The sequence below is a fragment of the Panthera onca genome, chromosome B1 (assembly GCF_046562875.1).
Source record: "Panthera onca isolate mPanOnc1 chromosome B1, mPanOnc1 haplotype 2, whole genome shotgun sequence".
NCBI lineage: Eukaryota > Metazoa > Chordata > Mammalia > Carnivora > Felidae > Panthera > Panthera onca.
In genome coordinates this window covers 99,977,694-99,992,939 of record NC_138342.1, presented here as the reverse complement: position 1 = coordinate 99,992,939, position 15,246 = coordinate 99,977,694, and the positions used below count along the sequence as shown (strand labels likewise).

General features: G+C 36.7%; 1 long non-coding RNA gene across 2 annotated transcripts in view; it reads left to right on the top strand.

Annotated features, from left to right (window-relative positions):
- The window catches only part of LOC144616145 (uncharacterized), a 251,109-nt gene that overhangs the window by 13,417 nt on the left and 222,446 nt on the right, over positions 1–15,246 (top strand). Inside the window, exon 3 of one of the 2 annotated variants that reach the window (XR_013555172.1) lies at positions 12,647–12,732. The exons of the other annotated variant lie outside the window; for it this stretch is intronic. This is a non-coding gene — a long non-coding RNA (uncharacterized LOC144616145). Of the gene's footprint in view, positions 1–12,646; positions 12,733–15,246 lie in introns of those variants that run through there. 2 annotated transcript variants of the gene reach the window in all.

Below are 15,246 nucleotides of genomic sequence, written 5' to 3'. Positions count from 1 at the left end.
CCGGCTTTAGGCTCTGCTCTGAGTGGGGCCTGTTGGGAGTCTCTCCCTCCCTCTCTGCCTCTCCCCAGCTTGTGCACACACTCTTTCTAAGTAAATAAATAAACAGTTAAAAAATGTATATATACAAACACACACACACACACACACACACACACACGTACACATGTAAATGTTAACAAATATTTAAAACCATGTAAATGACTTAGCTCTGTGACTTGGATCAAGTCATCTAACCATTTTGTATTCCAGGTTCCTCAACTGCAATTCAAAAGGAATGAAATAATTAAGTAGTTTTCAAACATTTTGGTCAAGGACCCCTTTACATTCTTAAAAACTGGGGACCTCAAAGAGCTCAATATATGTTTGTGAAGATTATATTAATCATTTTTTACAACATTAGAAAGTAAAACTGAGAAAAATTTGAGATATTTACTTACTCATCTAAAAATAACTATCCCATTTTATATTAGCATAAGTAATTTTTATGAAGAATAACTATTTTCCAAAACAAAACAAAAAAAATTTGAAGAGTGGCATTGTTTACATTTTTTCCAAATCTGCTTAATGTCTGGATTAAAGGTTGGTTGGATTCTCATATTTTTTCTGCATCCATTTTGCTGTGGTATGTTTGTTTTAGTTGAATTATATGAAGAAAATCTGGCCTCATGCAGATATTTGGAAAGAAATTTAAGCCTTTAAAACTTTAATATTCTTTTCAGATAATTATGGATGTTCTTCTTTGTATTACATGGAAACTTGACATGGGTAATTTCTCAAAGCCTAGTTGCTATGTGAAACCTAAAACCATAGTAATGAATTTTTCACATTAAAGAAAATGGGGAGTGGCTTGAAAAAACTTACAGAGATTGTGCCACCTTCAGTATACCACTGCAGTGTGATGTGATAAGGACATTTTTCCCCTTTATCTTTATTTAGCTACTTTTCATCACTGAATATTCTTTTACTTTTAAAAGATATTTATTTAGGGGGTGCCTAGGTGGCTCAGTCAGTTAGGTGTTCCACTCTTGTTTTCGTCTCAGGTCATAATCTCACAGTTCATGAAATCCAGCCCCATGTTGGGCTCTATGCTGATGGCGCAAAGCCTGTTTGGGATTCTCTTTCTCCCTCTCTGCCCCTTCCTTCCTTTCTTTCTGTCTCAAAATAAATAAATAAAAATATTTATTTTTGGTGAATTTTCTCAAGGGTAGAAAAAATAATAAGACAGTCTCTATGTAGATAGAAAATTGGATAAGTAGTTAGATATTATCGTAAAATGGTAACTAATTTAGTCTGTGAAATTCTGTAAGTGTCTCCAAACTGAAAGATATAAGGAGATTGGTGGGGGAAGGGAGAGAGTAGAACAATAACGGTGGTTAGATACAGTCACAGTAATAGTAAAAATAGAATAATGCTCTGATTAAATCCTATCAGCAGAATCATGGGAACCTAGCTTCTAGATTTTTCAGAACCAAGAAGCACCCAATATATCTTGTAGATCTTTTCACCTTCTAAGTATTATTCGTCCCCTCTTAGCAGCCTCCCTCCTCCTGATAATAATGGCTTCCTGGGTCCTCTATTACAAAATCTCTGATCATTTGTTCTTCCTTGATTTAAAGACACACCTTGCTCCTCATCCATCTATGCCATTAGGACAGACATACTCCTCAAAAAGGCTGTATTCCATTCTCCATGTTGAGAGTTTCAATCTAGTTTCAATCCATCTTTTCAATCTAGTAATCTAGTTAAAATCTAGTTAAAGGGTCAAAGATTGGATCATGTTCTCTGATGATTTAAAGACCTTATATTTGAGCCAGAGAATAGCTATCAAAAGTAGCTAGACCATCCAGTTGATTTTACAGTTCTTCATGGACGTAGACCCAGCAAGTCCACCTACTTTCATAATAAAGATAAATGGTGAATGCACAACAGGTACATGCTTTGGACCTCATTCTGGGAACCTTCCTACTCAGATTTTTGGTCCGCCTTGTTCTCGCTGTTTATTTCATTCTTTCTCAGTCTCAGATATTCCTGTGGCTGCTTTCTCTCATTTTCTCTTGTCCAATTATTGCCTGCTCAGTCATGAGCAAATAAACTTAATCTGTGCTCCAAACATTTAAATACCTCTCAGTGTCTCAGAATCATCTGAGGATATTTTTAAAAAATTTTTATTCTAAGGCTGTATGTACCTGTTTTGAAATACAAAAGCATGTGTGTGTATGGGAGAGGGGAGAGGGGAGTGAAAGGAAGGAAGTGATAACAAGGAATGACAGCTTATAGGTGAAAAGGGCTAGGCATCAGGAATAGAGATTTGGTTGGAGGAAGAGTTGCCCTTTTCCCTCTCCTACATTGTTCTGGCCAATCATTTCCCATCTCAGTGCCTCTGCAGGGCAGAAAAACAGTGGCATCAGCTCAGTGCCAGCCAGGGCAATGACATGATAGCATATAGCAACAAATGCAGGCAGGGTGGCCATGTTCTGAGCATTTATTCTTCCCCTCCATTCCCTTCACCTCAACTCTTTGGCTAGATAATTGAAGCTGAAGGAAACAGTTTCAGGAAAGAGTACTGCCCAGGACCTTGATGCAAGAAAATAATGGAGTACTAATTTCAAAGGATTTTAGCAAAATAACTTTTAACCTAGATTTTTACTTCTAGATAAACTACATTCACATGTGAGAGCTTAACAGTACCAGGAGACAAACAGTTCATCACTCAAAAATCTTTCTTGAAAGTACTCCTGGAGGAATCAAGAGAGAAATAAATCCTAAAGAAAACAACAAAATATTTTCTTAATATTTATTTTGAGAGAAAGAGAGAATGAGAGCACGTGGGGGAGGGGCAGAGAGAGAAGGAGAGAGAATTGTGAGGCTCAATCCCATGATGTGTGAGATTGTGACCTGAGCCAAAATCAGGTGTCTGCTGCTTAACCAACTGAGCCACCCACATGCCCCAACAGCAAAATACTTTTTTAAAAGGTGAGCAGTTAATTAAGCATTGATTCAAGAAAAAAGAATGGGAAAGAAAAATTTTAAATATATCCATATCAATTTTGAACAAAAATGCTAGATGACACCAATGTGGCCAAGTGAAGGGCTGAGGCAGAACAGAAAGAAATGGGCATATGCTAATTTAAGGTTTCATATTGTTTGGGACAAGACATACATATTGGTAAGCTTAATTAATTGGTAGGGAAAATTGAGTCTAACCATGTAGGTTTTAGGAAGAGATAAAAGAAACAAAAATAACACAATATGTAACTTTCCAATCAGCAGAAGATAATAATCTTTGCATTATCCTATGGAAAGATAAGATAATCTTTGCATTATCCTATGGGAAGTAGAAAAGGAAGAAAAGAATATGGTAATTGCAAAACAGTAAATAAGGTGTGTCAGAAAAGATTTCAATTACAGTAATTTCAATTAATATCAGTGAGTTAAATGCACAGATTATAAGACAGAAATTTTCAAATTGGATTAAAAAATACAACAATTTATGAAACACATTTCCTAAAAGAGACTGTTTTCTTTCCCAGAGAGGTACATGGGTGAGCTTTGTATCCCCACTAGAGTACACAGCACTTCTCTGCACCTTTACTGAGCATTTGGAACCTACAGCTCGATTTAACTGTATTTGCTGTCAAGCTCAATTTAACCATATTTGTTGTCAAGATGATTACCAAAGCTTTCTGGAAACCTCAATATTGAGGTTGAACTCTACATCAGAAAAGTTCTCTTCAGAGCTCCCACTCCTAGAAGCACATCAATTGGTATATATAAGGCCCTCAAACTCTGAGAAACAATGATTTACATGGAAAAGTGCCTCAAAGTCTGTTGAACACATCAATAAAACTATTGGGACTGCCTGAATAAAAAGACAGTGTTATGAACAAGAGATTGACAGGGTGCCTAGGTGGCTCAGTTGGTTAAGCTTCCAACTCTTGATTTCAGTTCAGGTTATGATCTCACAGTTGTGAGATCAAACCCCGAATCAGACTCTGTGCAGAGCATGGAGCCTGCTTAAGATTCTCTCTCCTTGTCCCTCTGCCCCTCTCCCCCTCCAGAGCACATGCATGTATGCATTCAAAAAGAACAAAACAAAAAGAATAAAAACAAAAAAACACAAAAATAGGAGACTGCAAGCTGATGACAAATTGGCACTGAGAAGGAATTTAAATACAGTAATTGTCAGACCGAGCATGCCCCTTGCTGTCAAAGCCAAAACTGCTAAAAGGGGAGCTCCCTCTCCCATCTCATTACTGACTGGCCATTCAGAGGTCTTCGAGCTAATTCCAGTTCTCAGTGTGATCAAGGATAGATCTTACAACAGCAACAAGCTCACTATGCACCATTTCCAATCCTTCCCTATCAGTGCTGCAGACTTCAGGGAAGCCACATGCACTAGAGCCAAAGTCTAACAAAATCAAAAGAATGTCATCAAGAGGAATAAGGAAAGATGCTATCAATAGGAGCATGAGGGACTTTCATCTAAATATCCTAGGGAATAATGAAGTGTCAAGCTGCCAAGGAATATTATTAGAAAGACTGTGTACATAGATAACATTGCTGACATAGATGAAAGTACCTCTAATTCTTCCAGTGTTGGACATATGACCTGGATTTCAATGCCTCTGTTAACTCCAGTTGATATATGACATCTGACTAGCTTTCAGACCTGCTTAAGTTTTTCATTAAGATTGGCTCAGTGGCATAGTTGTCTGTTTAACATCCTTTTGATGAAGATGACTGGGAAACTTGAAAGAAGTTCCCGAGAATACAGTTTCTAGATGATAGGAGTTGATGGTAGAAGTTGGTCACAGTGACCAACTCTTAAGCAAATTTCCAAAGCTGTGATGAGAAATTATGCCCTTACCTTCTGCTCATAGTGAACCAGATCAGCTTTGTGACTGAGTCCTTTTAGGTGTGTTATTTGGTTCAGTCCAAAAGGAGAGTTCTAATGGTTTCCCATTATTCTGTAGATACTGAGATATCATTGTCAACATGGACAAAACGAGATGTTTTCTGTTCCAATCTTAGTGCTTGGCCAAGTACAACTGGAAAAGAAAGAAACCAAAAATTCCCTAGACAAATCATTATTGAGCTGAGTAAGACCTATGTAAGTGTTCTAAAAACAGACAGCCCAAGGTACTATTTTTCTTAATTAACTTACTTTTTAATTTACATCCAAGTTAGCATATAGTGCAACAATGATTTCAGGAATAGATTCCTTAATGCCCCTTACCCATTTAGCCCATCCCCCCTCCTACAGCCCCTCCAGCAACCCTCTGTTTGTTCTCTATATTTGAGAGTCTCATGTTTGTCCCCCTCCCTGTTTTTATATTCTTTTTGCTTCCCTTCCCTTATGTTCATCTGTTTTGTATCTTGAAGTCCTCATATGAGTGAAGTAATATACATGTCTGTCTCTGACTAATTTCGCTTAACATAATACCCTCTAGTTCTATCCACATAGTTGCAAATGGCAAGACTCCATTCTTTTTGATTGCCGAGTAATACTCCACATCTTCTTTATCTATTCACCTGTCAATGGACATGTGGGCTCTTTCCATACTTTGGCTATTGTTGATAGTGCTGCTATAAACATTGGGGTGCATGTGCCCCTTTGAAACAACACACCGGTATCCCTTGGATAAATGCCTAGTAGTGCAGTTGCTGGGTCGTAGGGTAGTTCTATTTTTAGTTTTTTGAGGAACCTCCATACTGTTTTCCAGAGTGGCTGCACCAGTTTGCATTTCCACCAGCAGTGAAAAAGAGATCCTCTCTCTCTGCATCCTCGCCAACATCTGTTGTTGCCTGAGTTGTTAATGTTAGCCATTCTGACAGGTGAAGGTGGTATCTCATTGTGGTTTTGATTTGTATTTCACTGATGATGAGTGATGTTGAACATTTTTTCATGTGTCGGTTGGCCATCTGGATGTCTTCTTGGAGAAGTGTCTATTCATGTCTTTTGCCCATTTCTTCACTGAATTGTGTTTTGGCTGTTGAGTTTGATAAATTCTTTATAGATTTTGGATACTAACCCTGTATCTGTTATGTCATTTGCAAATATCTTCTCCCATTCTGTTGGTTGCCTTTTAGTTTTGCTGATTGTTTCCTTCTCTGTACAGAAGCTTTTTATTTTGATGAGGTCCCAATAGTTCATTTTTGCTTTTGTTTCCCTTGCCTTCGGGAAGTGTTGAGTAAGAGTTGCTGTGGCCAAGGTCAAAGAGGTTTTTGCCTGTTTTCTCCTTGAGGATTTTGATGGCTTCCTGTCTTACATTTAGGTCTCTCATGCATTTTGAGTTTATTTTTGTGTATGGTGTAATAAAGTGGTCCAGGTTCATTTTTCTGCATGTCGCTGTCCAGTTTTCCCAGCACCACTTGCTGAAGAGACTGTCTTTATTCCATTGGATATTCTTTCCTGCTTTGTCAAAGATTAGTTGGCCACAGCCCAAGGTACTATTAACTACCCTTTTGCCCATTTACCTTTTCTTTTTTTTTTTTTTTTAATGTTTATTTTTGAGAGAGAGTGGGAGAGCGAGAGCGAGGGAGAGGCAGAGAGAGAGGGAGACAAAGAATATGAAGTAGGCTCCAGGCTCTGAGCTGTCAGCACAGAGCCTGATATGGGGCTCAAACACACAAACCATGAGATAAGACCTGAGCTGAAGTCAGATGCTTAACCGACTGATCCACCCAGGCGTCCTTTCTTTTTTTTTTTTTTTAAAGTTTATTTTATTATTATTATTTTTTTTTTCTTAGAGAGAGAGAGAGAGCACATGCACATGTGAGCAGGGGATGGGCAGAGAGAGAGGGCGACAGAGAATTGGAAGCAGGCTCTGCACTGTCAGCACAAAGCCCAACATGGAGCTCGAACCCACAAACCACGAGATCATGACCTAGACTGACGTTGTATGCTCAACTGACTGAGCCACCCTGTGACTTTATGTGGGGGGAAAAATTTCAGTAACCTACCTCAAATATATTTATAAAGATCATGTGTTAAAGGATAGAAAAAGATGTAGCAGACATATAAGAACCAATCCCCCTTAAAAAAAAAATCCATGATAGCAAAATAGAATTTGAAGTTAAAAATAATTTTCGGGGGTGCCTGGGTGGCTCAGTTGAGCCTCTGACTCTTGATTTTGGCTGAGGTCATGATTCTGGGGTTGTGGAATCAAGCCCCATGTCAGGTTTTGCACCGAGCATGGAGCCTGCTTAATATTCTTTCTCTCTCCCTCTGCCCCTCTCCCCAGCTTTTGCTCTCCCTCTCTGTAAAATAAAAATATAAATAAAATTAAAGTTAAAAATAAATTTTTAAAGCTTATTTATTTACTGTGAGAGAGAGAGGTAGGGGAGGGGCAGAGAAAGAGAGAGAGAGAGTGAGAGAGAGAGAGAGAGAGAGAGAGAGAATTCCAAGCAGGGTCCATGCTGTCAGTGTAGAGCCTGACGCAGGGCTCAATCTCATGACCTGAGCTGAAATCAAGAGTTGGATGCTTAACCAACTGAGCCACTCAGGCTCCCCTTAAACAGCAATATACCAATAAAATAATGATATGAATGTATTAGGAACAATGTATGTTTGAAATATATAAAAAAGTATGGGAGAAATCAGTAAGTCAATTGAAGCTGGAGGTTTTGAGTCATCCCTCTAAAAACTAATAGAACAAGCCAACAACGAAATCAAAATTATATAAAATTATAACATTAATAAATTGAAATGAAGTAATGAAGATATAGAATCTTACACTCAACAGACAACATATATTACAGTTGACCCATGCAACACAGGTCTGACCTGCACAGTTCCACTTATAAGTGAATTTTTTCAAAACAACATGTATAGTACTATATATTTTATTTTCCTTATGATTTTCTTTGTAACATTTTTTTATAGCTTACTTTTATTGTAAGAGTACAATATATAATAAATATAATATATAAAATGTTTTTATTGACTGTTATCAGTCAAACTTCAGGACAATAGTAGGCTATTGAGTTTTTAGGGAGTCAGAATTTGTATATGGAATTTTAAAAGTTTATTTATTTATTATTTTTAGTAATCTCTACATGGGGCTTGAACTCATGACCCCGAGATCAGAAGTCACATGCTCTTTTTATTGAGCCAGCCAGGTGCCCCTAAATGCAGATTTTTGATTGCATGAAGGGTCAATGCTTCTAACCCCTGCATTGTTCAAGGGTCAGCTGCGTTTTCAAACACAGATAGAATATCCACAAAAATTAACCAAAAATTAAGTCATAAAGAAAGCTCTATGTATTTCAAAAAATCCATGTAATGTAGATTATGTTCTTTCATCATTTAACAATTTAAAACTAAACACTAAAAAAAGTGGCTGGATAAAAAATCCCATAAGTCTAGAAACTAAAAATAACTAACAACCCTTGCATTAAAAAGAAGAGGAAAAAATTGTAAGGGAAATCAGGAAATTCTTTAAGCTGAATGACTGACTTTAAATACACTTATCAGAAAAAAAGAAAGATTGAGGAAAATAAAGCATGCATTAAACCCAAAGAACTAGAAAAGGAAACAGTGGAATGAACATATACAAGTCAGAAGGGAAAAGATAATACAAATAAGGAAAAGTCAGTAGGAAAGAAAGAAATAAATAGAGATGATTAACAATCAAAACCTTATTTCTTTAAAGAGATTTTAAAAAGTAAAACATCAGGGTGCCTGGCTGGCTCAGGCAGGAGAGCATAGGACTCTTGAATTTGGGGTCATGAGTTCAAGCTCCATGTTGGGGGTAGAGTTTACTCAAAAAAAAAATTTTACAAAACACAAACAAAAAAATAAAATATCTGATAAAGGTGATTAATGAAATAAAAGAGACTGTAAGTTAAGGGTGCCTGGGTGTCTCAGTTGGTTAAGCGTCTATCTGACTCTTGATTTCTGCTCAGGTTGTGATCTCATAGTTTGTGAGATAGATTCCCCATGTTGAGCTCTGTGCTGACAGCGTGGAGCCTGCTTGGGATTCTCTCTCTCTCCCTCACTGTGCCCACCCCCCAAATAAATAAACTTGGAAAGTAAAGGAAAGGGAAGGGGAAGGGGAAACTATGAACTGTATAGCAATAATATTGAAAATCTAAATGAGTGGCACCTGGCTGACTCAGTTGGTGGAACCTGTGACTTTTGATCCTGGGGTTATGAGTTTGAGCCCCATGTTGGGTGTGGAGATTACTTAAATATAAAATATTAAAAAAAAAAAAAAAAGAAAGAAAGAAAATCTAAATGAAAAAAATTAATTTCCCAGAAAACTTTGCCTGAGAAGAAATAGAAAACTTGGATCACCCATTAACCATGAAAGAGATTTTTAATCATTCACCAGGCCTCCAGTCTAAGTGCAATTTTTATGGTCAATTCTTTTTTTTTTAATTATGGTTAAGGTTCTTAATTTTAGCTAAGCAAATCCACTCTAATATAATCTGAAAAGGGTTTATTAAGGAATGTATATAAACCACAGAATTATTGGAAAGACTGACATAATAGACTCTGGCTGAACTTTCAAAAATGATCTCAAAAACCCAGCAGAACTTGGTAACTAAAAGAACCATGATGACTACTCTGATCAGGAATTTGCTGCCAGCACTACTGGCTTTAGTCTAACACCTCTACCTCCACGATCTGTACCATAAAAATGAATGCACTGTACCCTGTTTTCACATGACCCAATCTTCAATCAGAATTTCCCACATGAATCTTACTGTCAGAACTTAAATCACATTGAGAAATCCTAACTGCCAGGGAATCTGAAATATGTAGATTTTACTTTCAGTTTCTACATGTTACAAACGGGTTAGAATGAGTTTGAAAAAATTATTCCACAGGCTCAGATAGTTTTAAAGTTTTGAGTTCTTTAAAACTCTCAAGGTAAAGATAATTCCAGCTGATATGAAGTATTCCAGAAAAAAAACATGGAAAAGCTATGCAACTCATTTTGAGTCTCAATTCAAATTATTTCATTAATTATAATCTTCAGACCAACAGTGGATGAGGACAATACAAGAAATATATTATTAGCCCATTTCCCTTATGCATACAATGTGAGATCCTGAATACATATTAGCTGAGTTCAATGATGTTTTAATAAACAAAACATGGTAATATAAGTTTCATTTCAGAAATGTAAGGAAGGTCATCACCAGAAAAGATATCTTTTAGCACATTAATGCCCTAAAGAGGAACAAAATTACCTGAATATATACAGAACAGGCATTTGATAAAGTTTAACATCCATTTATGACATTTTTAAAGTGTTAGAAAAAATAGAAATAAAAGATGATTTCTTTAATTTGATAAAAGCTTTTAGCAAAAACCTCCTGGCAAATGTAGTGGGGCAAATATGTGACACATTATGATTAGGAATAGGAAAGAAAGCCTTGTTAGCACAGATGCCATTCAGTTTAGTAAGGGGTTATTAATAAAACAAGAAAAGAAAAAATAGGAGGTATAAGCATTGAATGGAATGGATAACGGTCCCTGTTTGCAGATTATTAGATCTTCTATGAGAAGACCCTGTTGAATCAACAGACAAACTATTAGAACTAATAGGAGAGTTCAGAAATACTGTGGAGATGCAAGACCAATAATAGGCAACAACAACTATAATAATAGTGAATACTAAGTACTAGATAAGAAACTTTATAAATATTTTATATATATTTAAATTTCATGTAAGTGTTCAAACATTGTTTAATGTCAGCAGCAACGACCTAGAAATTAGTATGGAAAATGACTTCACTCACAATCGCAACAAAAACTGCTAAGTACATAGGGTATAACCTAATGAAGAATGTACTTCGCAAAGACCTTTTCAAGTTGTATTAAATGACATAAAACGAGATCTAGGTAAAAAGAGAAGAATACCAAGTTCTTGGGTAGGAAAAAATTAACACTGTGAAAATACCATTCTTCATAAGTTCATCTATAAATTCAGTGCAGTTTTAGTGAAAATTTCAGGAACTGGACCAATAGGAACTGGAAGGATAATGGGCCAAAGAAAGAGAAATTGTCCTATTGGATGTATTAAGACATTTTATAAAAGCACAGCAGTGAAAACAGGATGGTTCTGGTATAGGCACAGATAAAAATTGATGCAACAATAAAAAAACAAAAACAAAAACGAACAAGCCCATGTTATATATGAGAATGTGTAATGTAGCAGAAATTAGCATTACAAATCAGAGGGGGAAAGAGGGATTATTTAGTATATGGTTCAGTAGATAGGGAAAGTAAATTTACATTCCACCCTCACAACAAATTCAAAAATGAACTCCAAATAGATTAAAAACCCAACTATAAAAGGTAACATATAAAGTTATTAAAATATATCTTTGTGAACTATCTTTGTGAACTTGGGGTGGGAAAGGATGTTTAAATAAAATTTAAAACATTTAAAAAATTTTTTAATGTTTGTTATTTTTAGTGTTTATTTTTAAGGAGAGAGAGAGAGACAGAGCATGAATGGGGGGAGGGGGAGAGAGAGAGAGAGAGAGAGAGAGAGAGAGAAGGGAGACACAGAATCCAAAGCAGGCTCCAGGCCCTGAGCTGTCAGCACAGAGGCTGACACGGGGCTCGAACCCATGAACCATGAGATCATGAAATCATGACCAGAGCTGAAGTCAGATGCTTAACCAACTGAGCCACCCAGGCACCCCTATATTATTTTGAAAGAAAGAGAGACAGAAACAGAGCACGAGCAGGGGAAGGGAAGAGAGAGAGGGAAGCACAGAATCTGAAGCAGGCTTTGGGCTCCGAGCTGTCAGCACAGAGCCCAACACGGGGCTCAAACTCATGAACCATGAGATTATGACCTGAGTCGAAGTCAGACACTCAACTGCCTGAGCCACCCAGGCACCCCAAATAAGATTTTAAAAGTACAGAACTTAAGGGTAGGTGGTGGAGATCAATGGATGTGATCATATTAGTTATTTCTATACAAAGAAAACATGATAGATAAACATAACAGACTGGTGGCAGATTAGAAGATGTTTTCAAAATGTAAAACTGAAAAGTGATTAACAGATAGAATATACTAAGGACCCATTCACATCTGCAAGGAAATAAACAAAAATTGGACAGGGAATAAAAATAGATAATTCATGGAAGAGGAACCCTAAACAGCTAATATGTATGTGAAGAAATGCTTAACTTCACTTGAAATCAGAGAAATTCAAAATAAGGCAACATAGAATTGGTAAAAATTTAAAAAGTCAGCTAATACCAAGTGCTGACTAGAAGGAGCTGAAATGAGAAATCTCATGCACTATTTGTGGGAGAATAAACTTTTACTATTTAGTGAAATTATCAGTATTTTCTATATATGTATCATTCCCCCATCTGGGTTTATACTGTGTACAAGTCTTTAAGGGGATATTTATGAGGATAAAAGCAGAACATTATTTGTATTAGCAAGAAGTTACAGGAAGCCTTACTCTCTGTCCCTAGAAAAATGGATAATCACGATGTGTTGTGTGTACATGCAATGGAATGCAATACAGCCATAAAAAGTAATTAACCATCTTTATATATAGCAAAGGTAATAGATCTTAGAAATACAATTATGAATTCTGTAGGGAAAAACAATTTATGTACATTCAAAACACATATACACATAGAAAACCATCTATGATTTCTCAGGGATATATTTTCAGATGCCTAAGGCCATATACTGAATATGCTGGTGTGAACATCTCTGATGGGAAGGACAATGTAAATGAGAATGGGTAAGACAAAGGGGAAAGAATAATGAAATAAAATGAGAGGGACATTTCATGGGCTTTTAATGATAGTGGAATATGAAATCTGTGTGTTTGAGACCCATTTGACTCCTGGATAATTAGCATGTTTGTCCTAATTTGGAGGAGGAATAATTAATGTTCCCAGTAAAAGGATGCACATGTTTTAAAACAGATTCTGGAGGGTTTGAATGACCTTAATGTAGAAGACAGATGGATATTTGATTAGTATAAATTCTTTGCTTTAAATACATTCCTCCAGCAGAAGTGTTAGAAAGTAATCTGAAATTTGCCTCCAGCAATCAGTCTAAGAAAGGAGTACAAATTTGAAAAATGTGGTTATTTAATATTCAAAGAGAATTGCTCTGTAAATCTAGAAAATACAAAGGTACTCTGTCAAAAGTTTGCCTTCTGTTAGGTTTCCATGTAATCTATCAGGCAATAGTTTAAAATGCATCAGTTTGTTTTGTTCTTATAGTATTACCTCATTGCACATGACTTCTGACTAGGTCAGTTATTCATCTGACTAAGACAGTTATTCATTAATAAAATCCCCCCCATCATTACCTCTTGTGTGAACAATATACTACAAATTATAGCTTGCAGACTCTGCTTTGTCATGCTTAACACACTGCGTTATTCAATAGCTTTGGTGTTTTTGGTATTAATCTTAGGCTCTTTAATAATGTCTCTTATGTATTATGTCATTTCTATCAATGCCATACTTAATTAATCAATAGTGTGAATAATTAATTGATTAATTAATAGTTTGAATTAATCAAAGATTGAAGTCAGTGGACTGAAATACTCAAAGGGCATTACTTTTCTTTTTTTTTTTTTTAATGTTTATTTATTTTTGAGACACAGAGAGACAGAGCATGAACGGGGGAGGGGCAGAGAGAGAGGAAGACAGAATCGGAAGCAGGCTCCAGGCTCTGAGCCATTAGCCCAGAGCCCGACGTGGGGCTCCAACTCACGGACTGCGAGATCGTGACCTGAGCTGAAGTCGGACGCTTAACCGACTGAGCCACCCAGGTGCCCAGGGCATTACTTTTCTTTCTTTTTTTTTTTTTTTTTAATGTTTATTTATTTTTCAGGCAGAGAGAGACAGAGCATGAACGGGGGAGGGGCAGAGAGAGAGGGGGACACAGAATCGGAAGCAGGCTCCAGGTTCTGAGCCATCAGCCCAGAGCCCGACGCGGGGCTCGAACTCACGGACCGCGAGATCGTGACCTGAGCTGAAGTCAGATGCTTAACCAACTGAGCCACCCAGGCGCCCCAGGGCATTACTTTTCAATACCCCAATCTCATTTAGAAGTTTTCATGGATGTTTCTCTTGGTTTAAAAAGAAAGTAAGTGTTCAATATAATCACCTTTTTCTATGACCCATTAATATTTTAGGAATAATATGATTTTCATTATTAATATTTTAAATAATATCCCTTAATCATAGTTAAATATCTCTACTAAAATATCTGACAGCTTGTCAAAAATGTTTCTAAAAATGTTATATATATGTTAGTGTTTTTTAATGTGATTTCTTTATTCAATGTTCATATTCTTTTCTATCCCATGGAAAAGGGCCAGTATATGAGTATTTTGAGAATACTAATGTTCTTCTTTCCAGTGTTTTTCACGTCCTGGCAATACAAAATATGGTAATATTGTAGGCCACCCATGGAAAACCCTGTGAAAATGCTGTAGCCAAGGCAACCACCTGCCCTGTGGTCCTGCCCCTCTGTGGCTGAAGGGGGTACCTCCTACACACACACTTTTGACAACTATATGTGCTCCAGCAACCCAATTGGGAAGCTCTGATTTAATTCTCTGGGATTTTTTGAAAGACAGAACTTTTCTAGCCCCTAGAGGAAGATTAGTTCTAGAACATAGTGAGATTTCCTCTTTTCTAAAGGATTTAGAAGGAATAAAAGATGGTAAAGTAGTATAGTCCTTCAAAGAGTGGGGATAACTCAGGAAGATCTCTGGAGATTTTTCTCATGACTTAGTAGTAGTAGTAGCAGCAGCAGCAACATCTGTGATGTATATTTGGAATTGTGAAATTTGGCCCATGTGGATAATGTAGGGTAATCAGTCAGGGGATTAGCAACCTTAATTCTGTCTGCAACCTTAATTCCCGTTTGCCATGTAACATGTACCAGCAGGTTCCAGAGACTAGGATGTGTACATATTTGAGGGGAGGGGGCTTGTTATGCATAGCATACTGCCCTTTAGAGAAGTGCCCATTCTGATCCATCAGACCTAGCTAGGGGTCAAGGTTGTATTGTAGCACCAGAGTAATTTAGGTGAAAGAAACTAGTTAGAAGGATGTTATAAACACAGCAAGCATGCTGAGTCTTGCTTATCTAGTAAATCTAGAAATTGCATTGTGATTTTTAAAAATACCACTAAATTGAAAGATGCATGAATATATTGATATGATTATCTCTTGTGGTAAGATTATGGATTATTTAAATTTTCTTCTTCATGTTGTGCTACTTGTTA